Raw genomic sequence first — 19,832 nt, 5'->3', positions numbered from 1 at the left:
TCATTTTTAATTTTTTTGGGGGGAGGTGAGATTTACTCGGAAATAACTTCTAAGATTTCCTCTAAACTTTGTCTTTAAATTGCATCTTTATCTATCATTTGAATAACCATATTAGGAGAATACTTTTTGGCGAAGAATGAGGATAAATTTCCCTCTACTGTCACTTCATAGTAAACTACGCTATTACTAATTACTACTTCATATTACATAATTATGACGTGTGGCTATTAAATAACAAGACTGATGCTGCTACAGAAGAACTATGCATGCGCCAAATCCTAACGACCATCAGCTGTGAGCAGCGTAAAGCCTTCTCTTTCGATTGCAGCGTCTCACGTGTTTGTAGAGAAATCTGCCTGACCAGTACCGTAATTTGTGTAAGAGGTGTTAGTTTCGTTTTGCCGAAAACATGGATACTACTCATGTAGTAGAGCAACGAATTGTCCTGAAATTTTACATCAAAACTTGGTAAAACCGCTACTGAAACTTATCTTTTATAAAAAAAGAAGTTTATGGCGATGAATGTTGTATCACGTGCGCAAGTTTTTGAGTGGTTCAAGCGTTTCCAAAGATGGCCGAGAAGACGTCGGAGATGATGACCGCCCGGATCGCCCTTCCACGTCCAAAACGGATGCAAAATATCGATTATAATTAATCAACATTACTACCTTGAGATGCTTGCTCAACTCCGTGAAAGAGTAAGGGAAAAAAACGACCCGATTTGTGGAAGAACAAGTCACGGGGTTCTCTCCATCAAGACAACCGGCGCCGGCTCACTCTGCATTGTCTGTCAAGACGACTTTTCTAGCCAAATACAACATCCCAGTTTTAGGACATCCGCCTTATTCGCCTGACCTGGCCCCATCCTTACTTTTATTTGTTCCCCAAAGTCACATCTGCATTAAAAGGAACACGATTTCAGTCCGCTGTGAAGCTGTGAAAGAAAAAGGGGCACGCGTCATGCAGGAGCTCACAGAAAAAGACTTCCGAACTAAAAGACTGTTTCGAACAATGGTAAATTCGCATGGAGCGTTGTAGGGATAGAGGAGGGGTGTATACTGAAGTGTATACTGAACTAAATATGTATAAATTTAAAATAAAATTTTTTACAGCAACAGTCTCGTTATTTAATAGCCACACCTCGTATATAGTTTGCTGCATATAATGCAAGCAAGAGGCAATTACAATATATAAAGGGGAAATCAAAGTTAAAAGAAAAATTACTGGTTAAAACTTCGGGAATTGCAGTCGGAGAAAGTTAAGGTTAAGTTCAGGTTATATTTTTTTAAACAAGAGTCAAAGGATCCCCTTGTTTTAAATTTCTACTAGTATCAGTGTGTTAATGTTTGCAGCAATGAACAAAAGGTTTTAACTTTTTTTTTCTAAAAGCCAGCTTACAATGTAGCATAAAAGCAAGTAGTAATTTAGAGTCACTTGTAAATGAACCACAACTCTTCAACTATTAGGATAACTATTGTAGTTAACACGGACAATATTAATTGTATACATCTATATGGGCAAAACTGTGTTATCTTACGTGTTCGCGCTCTAGGAGTCGTAGTTAGCATTACTAGCAGTTAATAGTTAACTCAGTATTCCCTGGAGTGCACGCTGCCATAATACGAGTTTAGCTAGCTAGGTAAAGTGGAGGAGGCCCCTCACTATACCGTCTGATGAGGTTTTATGACTTGTTGCTTTACGCCACACTACCGCTGCCTACACGCCTAATAAAGAACTATTTAGAGCGGATGAGCATATTTCCTCCCATCTCTAAACTCGAATGTGTCTGTGTTGGTGTTTATTTCCACTCTTCTTTATTTTACTTAGTTCATTCAGTTCGTGAAGATCACCGAGTATTTGGGAGAATGAAGACTTTTTGATATGAAATAACTCGCAAGAGAGAGAGATTAAAATCTATTACTCTACGAGTTAATTTTCTGCTTGTTGTAAGAGCAAATGTTTGCGACCGTAATGGTGTTCAATTTTGAGTTCAATCTGCGGAAGTATAGGTGTTCAATCTGAAAGAATATCAGTCTTCCGGAAAAACGATTGCGTATGGGGTTTTAGGCAATGGCCACTGGAACTTGGAAATAACCTACGATGGTGGCTCGAATCGTTTAGAAAACATTGGGTTTCATGGGTTCTGGAGAAGCTGTGAGATCTCGCTTTCTTCAGACGTTAACATTTTATTGTAGTAAACCTAGGGTTCATTTTTTCCCCCATTTTTTTAATTCCAAAATTCCGAAACATAAGACGCAAACTGACGGAACAGAGAATCGCCTTAGCTTCACACCAGACTATCTCTTTATTTCGCAATCCCACAACGAAGAAAGAAAACAAAAAATAAAAGAACCCTAATTATAAGATATTTACTCCCAAGATTTAATCTTTAATGTAGCATTCCCAAGAAATTCATTAAGAGATTGCGCAGTTAAAGAAGAGTGAAAGAAAGATGATATTGATAAAGAAGCAAAGCAAGAAAACAGTTGTAACACTTATAGGCTCTAGTAGTTTTAAGTAAATCACAAGGCCTTATATTTTATGAAGCTGTGACTCTGTGTATGCGGTAGCTTTTACCAGTGAATTATTAATGAGTAGAGATGTTTGTGTGTTTTTTGTGAATAATAAATGGTTATGTGGGTCACACACCGCAAATATATACATATGTAATAGTGGGGCAAACACATACATATATGTGTATTATATATGCCCTGCCTGACCAAGTTGTTTTGCTATGAGCACTATTATACGTCAGAACTATTAATACGGTGAAGCGCGGGTTAAGAGTGTCGGTGCTACGTCATCTGGTGAACCATCAGCACCATCTATAGGCCCAATGCTGTACCGTTAAATCGAATTCATCAATCACTTACTCCAGTTACTAGTTGAACAAATCAAAATCTGGTATTAGTCACTCATCCACTTTCTCGTTCTAAAATTACATTTTTATTAAGTTTAAATTCTATTATTTTAGATTTTAGGCTAAGATTTATGAAAGGACTAAAGATTACAGTGCAACAGAATAAGGTGGCAAAAAAGTTTTAAGTTTTCCTCCCCATGATCTTGTACGAGAGTCAAACAGAACTCTCTGATTTCACATTAATAATTTTGTCAGTAAAATCTATTAAATAAAACTGATAGAAATAGGAGTGTGGGCAATAATCGTTCAAAGTTTAAGGAAAAATCAACTCCTTAAAAAAAAATCCTTAAAAATGGTTTCAATAAATTATTGTTTCAACAGAGTACAACGATAATCCCTAAACTTCATTCTCTAAATAACCTTACTCATTGTCTGTAAGTATAATCAAAATAAAAAACTTAGTAAGAAGTAAATATGTTTCAAAACACATACTTAGAAAAAAAGAGAAATGTAGAACCTTAAAACGTTGGCAATTATAGCAAGAGAAAGTCGATTTAATGTACACACAATATTTTTAGCCAATCAAGTATTGGTCTCTACTTTAAGTAAATCACGCCTCTGTAACTGGACGTCAAAAGAAATTCAAAAAGTTATTTTACAATTGATCGATATTTCAGAGTCAACTGTGGAGCAGCAGACTCTGATATCCGTCTAGCTCGAGCTGGTGTTCCTCAGGGCAGTGTCCTAGGTCCTCTTCTTTACTCCTTGTATACACCAGACATACCTCAACATCCAAATACCATTCTTTCTACCTTTGCTGACGATACTGCAATCTTATCTCCTCTTATCGCTACACGAACTCTACAAACACACATCAACCACTTACAGGACTGGCTTTTCAAATGGAGAATCAAAACTAACGTTACGAAGTCAAAGTTTATAGTATTTACTCTCAGACGAAAAGTACGCTACCTTGGACTGCACCTAGACAATGGAATCCCTATACTAGACTGAAAAGACAAGAAACTAACCAACGCTACAAAACTTCTCACCAGACTACTTGACAAACGTTCGAAACTTAACCTACATAACAAAAGACTCTTATATCTACTGTTACTGCGACCTATTTGGTCATACGGCATCGAAGTATGGGGATCGACTAAGCGTTCCAACTCACTACGTCTCCAGGCATTACAGTCAAAAATACTTCGTAAACTTCTTAACGCTCCGTTCTATGGTATCTAACCTCACTATCCATAATGACCTCAAGATCCCTTTCATTACAGATCTTGCTAACACTCGTTTCTTCAAATTTCATTCCTCTACAGCAGCTTATCCTAACCCTCTCATAGAACACCTATCTTCCTCCACATTACCAGGTAATCCTCTAAGGAGATTGAAGAGAAGATGGCCTCGTGATCTTCTCTTATCGTTTAGCTTAACTTTAGCTGCTTCAGAATATAGTTTAATGAAAACCACTTTTGTAGACTGATTGAGAACTACAGACTTGGACAAAGAGTGAAGAACGCTCAGTATACTTGAGGTGTAGCTTAAGTTTTTTTCTAATTTTTTTTAAAATTCAAATGAAGATAATTGTAAAAATTATTACTTAATGTAGGAGAATAAAGTTTAAGACTATACATAGCTGTAAGATTAAATGGGGTCTCAAAAAGTATGTTTAAATTTGCAATACCTGAGAAATCAATTTTCTTGAGCCCAAGACTCAAATAAGTGTGTACGAGATTTAATTGGCGAAATACTACACAAAGTCTAATGATTTGAAGAAAATCACATAAGAGAAAGTAAATCTATAGAAATACATATGTATGTACCTTCACTTTACAAAAAATATTTAAAAAAGTTAGAAAAAGGTTATTATTAGGTCGAAATTACAAAGTAATATCAACTAATTTGTACTCAACTAAATGAAACTCAGTAATTTCATTTAAAAAGATATAGTATTGTTTCTTTTAAAAAAAACTCAAAAAATTAAGAATGTTATGAGAAAACAAGTCATTTAAATATTCATGTTGAATCATAAACTTGGCGCGAATAACAACGCAATTCATTATAACCTATACTGCAATGGTTTAACAGAGATGCGTGGTGATCACTTATTTAATTAGGTTAAGAAATGTTGAGTGGTCAATCAGTGAGTTTAGAAGTAAACATAATAAATGTAACCTGAAAAGAGATACAGATACAAAATAGTTTTTTGAGTGATGTAACGATTAGTATTTTCTTTTGTAACTGATACTCATTCGCTCGTCTACAGAGTTACAAGATAGAATACTTGTGTCTTCCAATAAGTGAAATAGTGCAACTATCAACAAATGTGTGCAATTCATGTTTACTAACACCAAAAACGAAGAACTAACTGTTTTCAGTAGCTTAACTTTTAAAGTTTTTAAAGGATGATTCCATTTATTTAGTGCAAACAATGGAAGTTGATTTCATTTTTTTCTAAACATAAATAATAATTGTTGAAATTGCTATTATTAAAACGCACCTTAAATATCTGGAACATCATGTTCTCCAGCAAGATTTCAGCATAACATTGTTGATTAACAGCCAAAAGCATCTAGAACAAAAATTAGTTAATTCAGTGCTTAAACAATTGCTTTTGAAAAACATCAAGAGTTAGTGTTTATTTGAAAAAAAAAATGATTTAGATAATGACTTAAAAACAGGTATGTAATGAAATTTTGATAACTTGCTCCTTATACGCAATATTTTTGTGTTAATTTAAAAAATTGTGTTTATCCTTTCTTTTTAAGCCAAACTCTGTCAAGATTATTAACAAGCCTGTACAGAACTTAAAGCTATTTAAATAAGCCTTTCAAGATACCTATTGTATTTGAAAGCTATAGATTAAATTGTGGAAAGAAGTCATCAGAAAGAAGTAACATTTCCTTAGACTTGAATCTGTTGAAGTTATGAAAAAAGAGATCAGGTAGATTGAACTAAAAAGAACAACCTATGAAAGATTATTTCACATTTAAACTCAAAGATTCCAGAGTAAGTGTAAGTTTTTTATAATTGAATCGTTAACCTTCTCATAGTAAGAACCCAGTTAAAATAAGTAATAACCATTTAAGTCTGTTAATTGTAAAGCAGTTTTAGCAGTTTTTTTTCTAACCTTGAAGAGAAGAAAAGCACTTAATATTAAAGAAGTGCTGGGTTTGCATCTTAATGTTTAGCTAAGTAGTAGTAATTCGTAACTCTTTCAAAATAATTAGTTATAAAGAAAAATAAAGAATAATAATTTGCGTTCAAGGCACATTTTTGTCCTTAATAAAAGCATAGTAATTTACTGTGTTGTGTATAAGTTATAAAAAGTTGTAAAGGTACTAGTATGTTCAATTTGGTAAAAAGCAGTTTCATTACAAACAAAAAACCTTAAAAGACAGCGGACCTTTGAGAAGAGTATTGCTAAAAATTGTAGAAAAAGTACATCAATTTAATAAAATTACATACATCGTTCAAAAACCCAAACTTACATTTAATTATTGAGATGATAATCAGGCATATAAATGCTATTTTTAAGTTACATTATTCCAATTATGAGACTATCATCTTTGCTATTATGTACTATTTAGAATTGCAAATATTCTTGTTACATTGTCATAAAAACTTATGCACTTACTGTGTTTTTAATGCTCTTAATCAAATTAATTTTGATTTATTCTTGTACTTACCCAAATAATATTCACTTTAATTATAATCATATTACAGAACAAGAGAAGAAGTGAAGATAATCAAGAGAAGAACAAGAATCATGGTTGCCTACAACTTAACAGTGCCTAAAACTTTTGTAATCAAAAAAGTTGCTAACAAAAAAATATATATACGATATATAAACTAGTATTATTAATTTAATTTATTTTTATTAGAATTTTTTGTTTTTTTAATAAAATAATTTAAATTGTTTTCGTCACCAAAATAAGTCCATTTATAAAGACGCCATGTTGCAAGTAGCCATTATTTTGTCCTGTGACTTATTTCTTTGACAATTTTGTGTGAAATTTAATCCTAGATTTTGTGAGCTTATGAAGGTAATTTTTATAGTGAAATTCATTTATGTAATTTTTTTGTCTACAGTTTCTGTGATATTATTGATTTGAATACGTTCAAATTAATATCCCTAAGTGTGGGTAAATTTTCAAGTTATCAGTTACAATAATATCACAAATATTCATAAAGAATTGTTATATACGTATTGTGTATTTATGTATGTAAATATGTATTATGTATATTGCGAAGGTAAGCTTTCTTACAATAATGGTCGCTTTTGCAAATTTATTAAAACGAAATATTGGGGAGTCTGCAATTGATTGAATGAATTTAGAATGAAATAGGCTTTAATTGCCTTAATTTTTGTGTGCATATTGACTTTTTAACAGTTTATTTTTTCTCTTTACTTGATTAAGAAATAATAAATTTTTATGGACATTATTTACTGAGAAAATAGGTAAACGTTATTTTGTAGGAGGGTCTAATAATATTATGCTTCAACTTATTTTAATATTTTGTGATAATTTAAGAACAGAACAAACTTTTTGTTTCCCATTCCATGTTCAATGCGTTCATGCAATTATATTTTATTGTTATTTTCAAAAAAAGAAGGTTTTTCCAAAAGAAAAGCTCCAAAGAAGATTTTAGATTGGTTATTTTCTCCTCCATCACTAGTTAACTACTCTATGGGAATGATGAGGGTCCTCCACCCAATTTTGTCTTTGTATTTTATCCAAGGTAATTTTTAATTCCTCGTAAATGTTCTACTTAGCTTTCATATCAGAGAAGCTATGATCGAGAAAAGACATGGCCGTCAGTGTAAGATGATAAAGTAACATCAAATTTGAATCTCTACTCTTACATTGTGCACACCTCAAAAACCCCCTAAAAAGCCTCAGTATTCGATCAAAACTTCATCTACGATTAGGAACCCTAAAAGTCCAATTACTTTGACTAAAGACGCTTTCAACTAACTTTACATGGTAACCATGAAAGGAAAAAAGTAAGTACAAAAAGTTTCATTGAAGTATTTGTAAGTTATCGTAAAGAAATGCTTTATTAATTTTCGAAGAACCTAGGCGTATCCAAGGAGGGGGGAGTGGTTTAGCGGAAAAGATCTGAAAAAAAGTTTTCCCATCATGTGCAAAGAAAAATGTGTTCGTAATTTTAGAAACTTCCAGCTGTAAGTCTCTCCTACATTTATGCAAGAAACTTCAGCTTTATCTTTTGCATTTATGCATTGTAATTAAGCACCAAATACTGGTACGTATCTGAAAGCTGGAAGCAAGTTTAGATTAGATTATAGTTTGATGGATGTAGCTTTAATTAGATTTCGAGAGATTGGCCCTCAAGTTTTACTTTTCCTAAGAAGCTGAACCTTTTAGCCGCCAACCTCTCACTGACTGGGAAGTACCAACAATGCACGCAGTACCATTTTTGTCTTCCTTCCTTCGGGAAACATTTTCACAGATAATTCGTTAACAGACCCTTTTGCGGTTAGATCGTGTTTATTATGAAGTTTTTAAGTGACCAGTCAAGAAACAAAACACGATTTCCGAATGCTCTCCTCCTGTGTCTAACTGGAATCATACTGCAAATAAACTTTTAGGAAGATGAAAATGTTTTCTTTATTTTTCCAGCAACTTCTGCCGGTTATTTTTTTTTTTTTATTAAATATTTTTAAATTCTCCATTTTTTTGCTTTTAAGGTCGTGCTTTTTATTTTGCGACTGTTTCTGATTGAATTTTAATGTCATCCTCTCCTCTTACTCACGATTACTTTATCATCTTTTTCTTTTTGGTTGCTTCCTTTGTTTTCATTACTTTTTTTCATATTTTTTAAGTTATTTTTGCCTTTTACTCTTTTTCTTAAAAAACAAAACTCTTCCCATCTTATTTTTTTTATCAACCTAATTTTGCCCTCCTTTTCCTTATCTTCCCAGATTCTGGCCTTCCTCTTCTTCTCTCAGTTTCTTGACTTCTTAAGCTTATTCTTTTATTCTCTTCTTAATCTGTGTTTCTGGAATTTTTTTTCTTAGATGTGGTTTGTTGCTGATGTTTGTTTTTTTGGGGGCCTGGAACAGTTTTTGAAGGGCTTTTAATAGGTTTGAATTTTTCTTTCCTTAAATAAATAATATTAATTAATAAATTTCATGCAATTTGAATATTTCTTTTTTAGCATAAATCGTTTCTGGGCAATTCTGGGAAGGAATTTAAAGACAGGATTCTCTCTATCCTCACTTAATTGCAATTTACCGGTTCACAAACAGTTTTATGTGAGTTGAAAGTTGAAAATTAATAGATGAAAATCCAAATTAGTGTAGTTTGATTGTTACTATCTTTTACTCTATTAAAAGGTAATGAAATCGGTACAGCTTTTCTGTAAATTTCGTATGTACATCATATACGTTTACATTTCAGTAGGCTTTCTTGTAACGTTTTCAGCACCACGTTTAACAAACTTTATAATGTTGGTAAGAATTAAATTTAAATATTGTATGAAAAAAGAATGACGGTAAAAGTAAATTCTAGGTGTTCACCCCAGATATAAATCAAATCAAAAAACCGTTATAATATTATCAGTTTGAAATTTCTTATAAGAATCATGTTTTCATTCATAACTTCTAAAATATCGCTCACAGAAAAAAACCGTTTGAGTAAAATTTTCTTTAAAAAAAAATAGAGGAATCTATTTCTTAGATAAAAACCACACCTCCCCATTTGAAAAAATGAAGTTGGTGCCTGTATCTCGCTTCTGGAGGCACCGAAAAAAATTTACAAAGTAAATTTGGATTTCTAACAAAAAAACTAAGGGAACACGTATTTTTTAGTTTTTCTAGCTATCTTAGTTTCCGAGAAAAAGTCGCTATATCCATATACCTTGGGACACCCTGTATAATTAAATGCCAACGATGTTTTTGAGGGTAAATTTTATTACAATAAGCAAGAACTATATTAGAGTATAAATTAGTTAATGACGAAACTATCTGCATCTAGGCTATAGTTAGGCCCTGAAACCTTATAGCTGTATATTAGCTATAGAAATACTAATAAATACGGAGCGTAACTGTTAAGACAAAACAACTATTTGTTGAATGAGAGCTAGCGGCTTTGTGTGTGTAATATTTGTAAGGGAATCTGCAGCTTTATTTGCGGACCAGAACAATGGCGTAACCCGAGAGAGTGAGAGAGAGAGAGTTAAATGAAGTTATTTTCTCTCCTCTCTTTATGTGTAACACAGCTGTGTCTCACAATACTACGCTGTTCGTGTACTACAATGGTAACTAGTGTTAGTATTGTGACCGTATGTCTCTCCTCACCAAGCCAGCCTGAACTACACTTACACACGTACACCTCAAACAAAACTTACGCACACACACACATATACACATTGTTGGTAAAAGCGGCAGTTAAACAGGAAGTTAGGCTTCCCTCCACTTTTCAGCCCCGATCTATTCTAGACGACCATACATTAACCAACTAATTAAAACTAGCCATCTCATCTAGTTAGGGCCCTCCACTAAATATTTGAGGTCGTAAAAAAAAGTATATTCTAGTCTAGAGAGTCATAGATCTTCCTAAAGGAATTTCTTTACTTTCCCCTGCCAGTAAAGAGAAGGTGTTGACAACATCCAGATTTTAGATTTTTACCGTGTCATTCATATTCTGAGGTCCCCGGAGTCTGAAAAAAAAAAAATTGTCTTTAATAGAGGTGGTAGTTAAGGTTAACTAGAGAGAAGGTTCTTTTTTAATATGAATATATAGGTTCCGTGACCGTAAATTGTTAAACTTAGGATGGAAGATTTGCGAGGAATCAGTCTAATAAAAAACAACTCGTCTTTTTGCCAACGTTTCGACAAATATATTGTCCTCTTCAGGGCCTGGATATTACAAATACACAAATACAAACAATTTAGAGAAACAGTAACACATGAGCAGTAAAAAAACAGTAATATAAAAATAAAAATAAAATAAATATATAAAATACAATAAATTCTTTATAAATTATAGAAAACTTACGTGGCTATGGGGGTTCGTTTAGTTACAGAAACTGATAGCCAGAACTGGAGAACAGGTAAATACGAGGGTCGTTTGAAAAGTCCGTGCAAAAATGAAAACTACTTAATTTTTTGGGGTAAACCTTTTTTATTTTTCAACATAGTCTCCTTTTAGGCTTATACACTTCGTCCAACGCTGCTCTAGTTTGTTGATCCCTTCCGAATAATAGGATTTGTCCAAGTCTGAAAAATAGCCATTCGTTTCTCTGCAATCACCTCCTCGTTTGAATAAAATCTTTTTTCCCGCCAGCCATTTCTTCATATTGGGGAACAAATAGTAGTCCGAGGGAGCCAAGTCTGGAGAATAGGGGGGGATTTGAAACGAGTTGGAACCCTATTTCCATTAATTTTGCGACCACAACTGCTGAGGTGTGAGCTGGTGCGTTGTCGTGATGGTTTGTGGGCCAATCGTGGGCGTTTTACTTGCAGCTCGGTTTTCAAACGGTCCAATAACGATGAATGATATGCACCTGTAATAGTTTTACCCTTTTCCAGATAGTCGATGAGGATTATTCCTTGCGAATCCCAAAAGACAGTCGCCATAATCTTTCCGGCCGAAGGAACGGTCTTCGCCTTTTTTGGCGCAGATTCCCCCTTGGTAACCCATTGTTTAGATTGTTCTTTGGTCTCAGGAGTGTAGTGATGTATCCATGTTTCATCCACAGTGACGATACGACGCTTAAAGTCCTGCGGATTCTTCTGGAACAGCTGCAAACCGTCCTTGCAACACTTCAAACGATTTCGTTTTTGGTTCAAGCGTGAGCAATCGCGGCACACCCATCTTGCGGATAGCTTTGTCATATCCAAATGTTGATGCAAAATATTATGTACCCGTTCATTCGAGATGCCCACAGCACTAGCAATCTCACGCACCTTCACTCTTCTGTCATCCATCACCATATCATGGATTTTATCAATGATTTCTGGAGTAGTAACCTCAACAGGGCGTCCAGAACGTTCAGCGTCACTTTTTGCTCATATGGCTACTCCGAAAATTTTGAAACCACTTATAAACTGTTCTAATCGAAGGTGCGGAGTCACCATAATGTTTATCAAGCTTCTCTTTAGTCTCCTGAGGCGTTTTGCCTTTCATAAAGTAGTGTTTAATCAACACACGAAATTCTTTTTCGTCCATTTTTTGAAAATCACTCGACCCTCGATTCAAACGAATGCCAAACACAAAGAAATAGACCGATCTGGCTGAAACTTGGTGTGTGTTCTTCCAAGAGATGCTACTAACTAAACATACGATACGCGCCAGTGGTGCTATCTCTCTGACTTTGCACGGACTTTTCAAACGACCCTCGTTTGTCCTCTTCAGGGCCTGGATATTACAAATACACAAATACAAACAATTTAGAGAATCAGTAACATAGAAGCAGTAAAAAAACAGTAATATAAAAGTGAAAATACAATAAAAATAAATAAATAAATAAAAGAAATACAATAAATTCTTTATAATTATTGAAAACTTACGTGGCTATGGGGGTTCGTTTAGTTACAGAAACTAAGAGCCAGAACTGGAGAACAGGTAAATATATACAGATACTCGTATAGCGGGACTAATACGGGAATTTTAGTAATGACAATGGGACAGGCACAATAGAGTAATTACAATTTTCAATTTTGACAATAAGTTAGAGATTTTTATATTACTGTTTTTTTACTGTACATATGTTACTGATTCTCTAAATTGTTTGTATTTGTGTATTTGTAATATCCAGAGGCCCTGAAGAGGACAATATATTTGTCGAAACGTTGGCAAAAAGACGAGTTGTTTTATTTGACCGATTCCTCGCCAATCTTGAATCCTAAGTTCTTTTTTAATTTTTCTTTTCAATATAATATTCAGCCGCCATTATCTTGATAGGAAGTGTCACTATTCTGACTTTATTCTGAGCAACTTTTCTTTAAGCAGATAAGTTTCACAGAAAATAAAAAAGCGTGTGTAGTGTGTTTGCAGAAGTTTCATTGATTTTATCCATCATAATGCACAAGTTTATGGTTTCCCCTCTGATAGGATTCGAAATTTCAACCATTATCAGAGAGATAGATTAATCAGATTGTTGTAGAGAATTTGGCTTCACTTATATTCCCGTTTTGCTCACTATCTAGAAGCAGTAGTGTGATTCGGAAGTATAAAATGAAGTCGAAATCTCTGTACTAAACTGATTAAATCTAATTCTAGGTGATGGATGGAATGTCTCGGATACCAAGTCAGGCATACAATAATTTTTCATTTTCTGTCACCCCCTCCTGATTTCGATTTATATTTTTTTCACCCAGAAATATCGATTTTTGAGTACTGCCTAGTTCTTCAGAAAGTTCGACATGAAATAAAAAAACAATATTTCATTCTGAGAGACAAGAAGTATCGATAAGTGGTGGTGAATATCATAAGATTAACAGGATGAAAAAATGCCAGTTTCAGTCATGATAAACTTTATTATGCCGAGCTTTCTGGACTAGGTACTAGGTCATCGTCAGGGCTGTGGAATTTATTTACAGTGTGTTAACAATAATTATATTACAATGAATATGTATAATGTAACGAAAATTTACAAAAATATTTACCTAATTTACAATATACTGTTTTACATCATTAGAGAGCCTTTGTAGGTTCTGCCAGGAAGAAGAGGAAACTGCACTGCACGTGTTTTGTGTCAGTGTGAGGGGCTTGTATGGCTAAGGATGTTACTTCTCGGGGAGGAAAAACCAAGGCCTGTGAGCTTTACCCAAGAGTCACTCTCCAGCATTAAGAGTCTGGATTAAGCGGACGGGTCTGGAGGGCGAGCTCTAAAGTCGGGGAGCCACAATAGATCCATAGGGGTCGAGGTGGCGTAGGCCTTGAGGCCGCCCTAATTTAATCTAATCTAATCTACATCAATAGAGAGTCGGTGTGTCTTCTGTATTGTCTTGTTCATGGACTGATTGTGATCGGTTTGTGTGTGATATGTATTTGGTTGTAAGGAAGTCAGTGTTGCCAATTGTCCAAGTATTTTGCAGTAAGTTGGCGTTTATGTTGTTTAAATTGTTGGTTTCAGTTTTGAAATTTAGAGTGTTTTTCTGCCTTAGATATGTATATCATTTCTAATGTATCTAATATAGATACATTTATAACATATCTTAACATTATACATATTCATTTTTATATAATTATTGTTAACACTGTAAATATGTTCCACAGTCCTGAAGATGACCTAGTCCCTAGTCCAGAAAGCTCCGGCATAATAAAGTTTATAATGACTGAAACTGGCATTTATTTTCTCATCCTATTGACAACTATGAATCAGTCACCAAAATGAACAATAAGTTTAATAACATTTCTTTGGAATTTATCATAGGCTGACTTCTTTTCGACTGATGATCGATATTTTGTTATGTAATATTAAGAGACCAGGATACCATGTATTGCCCCTGAGGGTGTCGGCCATTTTTATGCAGCATATTGGAGATTCGTTTCTCTCACATTCTTTACTACTGGACGCAGTTTCGTTATTTTTAAACTTGGAGTTTATACTAAACTTGGAGTAAGCCTGCTAAAGAAATTGTATTATTTCCCCAGTACACGATCGCAGTAATTCCCTTCTGCTAGGAGGTAAGATTCACTAATCATCGTTGACGTTGCAAAAATTAATGAAACAACATTTTGTCCAAATATTGACTTTAGTAGGCCAATATATTTCAGATTATGGTAGACCCTTATCATTCAGGGCAAAGTGAATGTTAATGAGAGATATTGTGATGATGAGAGGAGGGGTGGATAGGGGGTGAGAGGAGAGGGCATCATCGTAGCTGATAAGTTGGTAATATCATAACGGATGATATCTTCTAATATACGGGTAAATTATTAAACTAACAATAAACCCCTCTCTACAATCGATTGTCTCTAATTAGTTCAACTGTGAAACGTCGCTTAACTGTAACTATAGAAACCAGCATCCTCCAGGAATTCTCTTTGATTTCGATTACAAAAAAAAAAAATGATGTGGACATCAGGCGATTTTCTAGGTTCAAACTTGAAAATGACTCCTTTGAATTTTGGCCTATTCGAATTTTAAAACCCATCGAATAGGAGTGCGATTTCGTGGACAGGCTGCAGTATTTAGTCCCCAATGTTGGCGAAGTTTAAAGAAAAGAACCCTTTGGAGGTCCCTTAGATTAGATTAGATTAAACTAGGGCGGCCTCAAGGTCTACGCCACTGCGACCCCTTTAGGGATCTATTGTGGCTCCCCTTCACTCTAAAGCTCACCCTCCAGACCTGTCCTTTTAATCCAGACTCTTAATGCTGGAGAGCGCGACTCTAGGGTAAAGCTCCTCAGGTCTTGGTTTTTCCTCACCGAGAAGTAACATCCTTAGCTACACGAGCCCCTCACACTGACAAAACACGTGCAGTGCCGTTTCCTCCTCCTCTTCCTGACAGAACCTACAAAGACTATCATCTGCCAGGTCCATGCAATACAATGTTTTCTGGGGCCTGCAGTGGCCAGTTAATAGGCCCTTAAGTACGATTTGGATATTTTTGGTGGGAGGGGGAGGAAAAACCATCTTCCGGAAGTAACACTTTAATTAATGGTAAATTTTTTCCGCATTTTTGAATTTTTTTCTTGTAACTGTGAACCCCACATTGTTTCTCTTTGTCTAAAACTTTTATTTTGATACATTTTTCCTCCCCCTTCCAAAAAAGAACAAATGTTTGAGTATAATGTATGGTTGTGAGCAATAAAGGAGAATACATTATTAAGAATTTCTTGGTAATGTTCTAAGTTTGGAAAACAATAAAATGTAACTTTTTTTTAAGGTAGGTACTAGATTCCATACATCTAATACACTGATGATGACGACAATGTAACATTGTTTCCGGTAAGAAGGGATTTCCGTCCTAGTTTTTGCCTCGTAAAACCTAGATTACGTGTCACAAAAAGAAGTCTCTTCCAATTTTTATGACTCTCCTCCTGGTTTTTACTGGAACCAATTTCCCAGCACATTTTCTCGTAAAAACTCTCCCAAGTCCATTTTGTTTACATTTTTTCTCTCTCTCCTTGGCTTATTATCTTAGCAATTTCCATTTTTATTGTTTTTTGTTTTCTTTTCGGAAAATTTGTGCTTTATTATTTTGTGGGTACTGGGCGATCAATTAGGATAATAACATGGAAGTGATGATGGGGAATATAGGGGAAATAGTTTTAAAAAGGTTGTATTTATTAGGCGCCACGGTGGCCGAGCGGTTATGATACTAGACCCGCAATGCTAAGATGTATTGTTGGTTTAGTGGGTTCGATTCCCCGGTTTCTAGGCCTTGGTTTTTATTTAATGGTTAATATGAAAACTTTAAGTAATAGTTATTTATTTAACAAGTGTGGAAAGTAGTACTTTTCCTCACTCGAGGCAGGGTTTGCAAGTGCAAATTGCCGAGTGTGAGGAAAATACTTTACACTCGAGTTAAATATTATATTGTATTTTTTCTGCAACCATTAGGGTTATTAACTAAAAAAAAAAAAAAAAACTAAACAGGCATCACTAGAATCCATTTTAAATTTCTATAAGGTAACACTATAACCTTTTTAACTGTTATAATTAAAAATATCTAATTATTTATTAAAATATTATTTTTATTTCTATATTCCTTTCAATTTTTATTTTATTTTTTTAATATTCGTTTTTTAATTATTTAGTTACGTTAAATAAGCTTATTTAAGTTTTACAGAAAATATTTAATAACAAAACTTCTTATATCAAGGAAGCACAATAAAGTTTTTTCACTCACTAGTGAGGAAAGTGACACTAATGGGAATTTTTCCCCACTAGTGAGGGAAGTTGGGCATTACACAGCTGATTTTAATTGAGTAATGAGAACATTCCTGCATGGTTGCAGAAAAAAGTATATTTGTGTTTGTCGCCTCCGTCCACGACACCTAATTGGGCAATTGGATGTAAAGCCTGCCTGAAAAAAATAGGCAATTATTTTACTTTACTTTTATTAATTTTGCGTACAAGGATCAGTTCGAAATAGATTCGATAAACGGACAATCTACAAGGGTAGGCAGGAATATCCGATTTCCTCAATGACGAAAAATAATAGCTCACTTTGAATGCTAGATTTTTGGAAGCCATGTTTTCTTAGTCCCCTTTTCACGATAAGATTTACCACATTACAGTATATCATTGAGCGCTATTGACCCTACACCGTTCAAACCAAAAAAAAAGAGAAGGGATATATTTATAGTTTGGTGTATAAATAGTTTTTAGCGGATAGTTTAGTAAGTGAGGAGTATGGAGGAATAGTTCGTCTATAAGTCGCTAGGAGGCAACCTTGTACCAACCAGACTGGTCTCCAAGTTAGTCTTATAATACTAAAATAAGTCCCAGACTTGTTGCATTCATTGACTGCATGCTCGTCTAGAGTTAGGGATTAGAATCTGAGCTGCTGGATCATTTTAAGGAAGGGGATTGAATTGTAATTAGGGTGAATCATTGTCTTGACCAGAAGAAGTTAACCTACGCGATCTAGTCAAATTTTCCATTATGAGTTTATAAAGGATTATGGGAATCCTGTTTTGAATCCTTGTTTTTTGTTTTTAATTTAATGGACCACTTTGGTGTGCACGTCTGTATATGTAAATACATACGCACGAAAAAATAAAATAAATAAATAATCGTGAATCCGGAAAAAATATTGTTTTGTAAAATGGTTTTTTGGAAGAAAAACCAAAAAAAAACATACAGGAAGTGGAAACTCTTAATTTTCTCTAAATTCGGGGTTAGAACATTTTTATAAATTCGAAACCTTGAGAATTGTACCTTAGAAGCTTTGAATAAGAGAAAATCGTGGTAGCGATGCGAAAATCGACTCGAACTCTGGATGTACACTGATTGTATTCGATGTTGATTAAGTAGCCACGATAACCAATCGATTAGAGAAGGTACTCGCAAAGCTTAGATTTTAATCTAATGGTTTCTAAGAGAATTTAGCAATAAACTATGTTTTCAATAAAAAATTTGTCTTACTGTAGTCAAGTAAACCCTTTATTATTATTGATTGATGACCAAGGAAGTAAGAACAATTTCCCTTTATTTTATTTGTACTACTTATTGATGGTATTTTCTATTTTTCCAAGATAATATCGCCATCTTTTATTTGTAGAATAAAGTAAAAGAAAATTTCTAAGGAACTCGCAATAAGTTTTCCATTCTGGAAAGTTTATTTAGGAAAAGAATTGTTTTTCCACTTTAACATAGTTTTCCTTCCCCTTTGGGGGGGGGGTCAATATATTTTTTTGTCATTGTGTACTTTCCATCTTTTATCTTGCTTTTCTTATGTCATATGATATTGATATTGGATCAATTTTAACGACTGCAGCTGTTGAATTTAGATTTCTTAAAATGAAAAAGCTGAGTGTTACGATTGGATGAAATTGTTTGTTTCGATCTCTGTGAAGATTTCATATTGATTTCAGTTTGGTCACATCACTGGTGTTGCAATGAGGACACTCTATACAGCCTCTAGAATTTTTGTAACAATTCTTTCAAGTTGTATCTTCACAAAATCACTGTACATAACCTATAAATTGAGAGAAGGGTGCTAGTCTGTGTTTATAAAGAGTCCATGAAAGTGAAAGATCCCCAGTTCGATCCCCGCTCATGACTACTTTTTATTAGTTAGAAAAAAAAAATTAAACTAGTAAAGTATTTGCTTCCGCCTCCATCCCCAATACCTAATTAAAACTGTCCAATAGAATAGTAGTATAAGGGTTGATCGTCAAAAACTGCACGAAATAGCGTAACGTTGAGAAACACCCAACTTTGACAATTTTTTTCTCTTTTTCTATAAAAGATAAAATTCCCAAATTTTCTTTATAATATAGTGCATATCCTCCTTTATAACTGTAATTTTTTTGCAACAACCCAGAACGAATAGATTTTGAAGAAAAAGTTGCTGAAAATGAGCACAAAATGGCATTTTCAAAATTGTTCTTGTTCTAGTTGTTACCGTTTTTGTGAACAACGTAACGCCTAATCAGAGAAACCGATTTTCATGAATGAGGTGTCAGAATTTCTTTTTTGTAAATGCATCTTTTGGGGGGTCTCAATGCTGTACATTTGTATAGGAGAGGAATTAGACCTACGTATGAAGGCCCCCTCCTGATTGCTTAATAAATCTGTAAATCATAGCCCGATATTCATAAAATTTGGCATTGGATGAAAGCGTTGGGGCTTCCCTACATAATATTAAAGCGACGTTCTGCTCTTAAATCTATTAAGGGGATAGTATAGCAATCGATTCAAATTATTGAACCGTGAACCGATTTTCATGAATGAAATGTCATTGGAAAATGAAATTTTGTATAGATTTGTATTTTCGAAACTTTGTATCTCCTTTTGTATTCATCATATTTTAATGAATTCTTTACCGAATTGTAGAGAAAACGTAGCTCTATAACTGGTATAAATCGCATTGTTTTAGGGATTATACGAGTAGTTAATGAGATATAGAAGGTTAAATTTTGGTGGTTTTCAATTTGCTTCAAATTTCAAACCTTTATATCTCTCTTCCTATTGATGAGAATTCAACGATTTCCTTACCCAATTGTAGAGAATAGTTAGCACTATAAGTGGTATAAATGGCAATGTTTTACTGATAACAGTTAATGAGATACAGAAGGTTAAAATTTGGAGGTTTTTGGATTCGTTTAAATTTTAAAAACTTTGTATCTCCTTTTGTATTCATCATATTTCTCTCTCTCTCTCTCTCTCTCTCTCTCCACCAAACTGTTTATTCTACCCTCTGATGATGGATGAAAATCCGAAACCGTTTAGGATAGAATGAGCATGCACACTACGATAAAAGATATCCAACTCTGCGGACCTCATTTTCTGCGTAATTATTCTTTTTGTTATTC

The 19,832-nt window shown here is 34.0% G+C and overlaps 2 protein-coding genes and 1 long non-coding RNA gene across 4 annotated transcripts in view; 1 reads left to right on the top strand and 2 right to left on the bottom strand.

Moving 5' to 3' along the window:
• Positions 1-6,647, bottom strand: part of LOC141457225 (uncharacterized) — an 84,436-nt gene extending 77,789 nt beyond the window's left edge. The window contains exons 1-2 of the mRNA XM_074133899.1: positions 6,559-6,647; positions 5,370-5,441 (exon numbers count right to left, since the gene is read on the bottom strand). The gene's annotated coding sequence lies outside the window, so the exon portion shown is untranslated. The remainder of the gene's footprint in view (positions 1-5,369; positions 5,442-6,558) is intronic.
• The window catches only part of LOC141457226 (limbic system-associated membrane protein-like), a 168,541-nt gene that overhangs the window by 32,633 nt on the left and 116,076 nt on the right, over positions 1-19,832 (top strand). Inside the window, exon 1 of one of the 2 annotated variants that reach the window (XM_074133907.1) lies at positions 6,805-6,915. The exons of the other annotated variant lie outside the window; for it this stretch is intronic. The gene's annotated coding sequence lies outside the window, so the exon portion shown is untranslated. Of the gene's footprint in view, positions 1-6,804; positions 6,916-19,832 lie in introns of those variants that run through there. 2 annotated transcript variants of the gene reach the window in all.
• The window catches only part of LOC141457228 (uncharacterized), a 116,133-nt gene continuing 104,669 nt past the window's right edge, over positions 8,369-19,832 (bottom strand). Inside the window, exon 3 of the long non-coding RNA XR_012460276.1 lies at positions 8,369-8,948. This is a non-coding gene — a long non-coding RNA (uncharacterized lncRNA). The remainder of the gene's footprint in view (positions 8,949-19,832) is intronic.

Source organism: Rhodnius prolixus, unplaced genomic scaffold (genome assembly GCF_049639745.1).
Source record: "Rhodnius prolixus isolate KJV_2025 unplaced genomic scaffold, Rpr scaffold_10, whole genome shotgun sequence".
Classification (NCBI taxonomy): domain Eukaryota; kingdom Metazoa; phylum Arthropoda; class Insecta; order Hemiptera; family Reduviidae; genus Rhodnius; species Rhodnius prolixus.
Note: the sequence above shows the minus strand (reverse complement) of the source record. Positions and strands in the feature narration are given on the sequence as shown.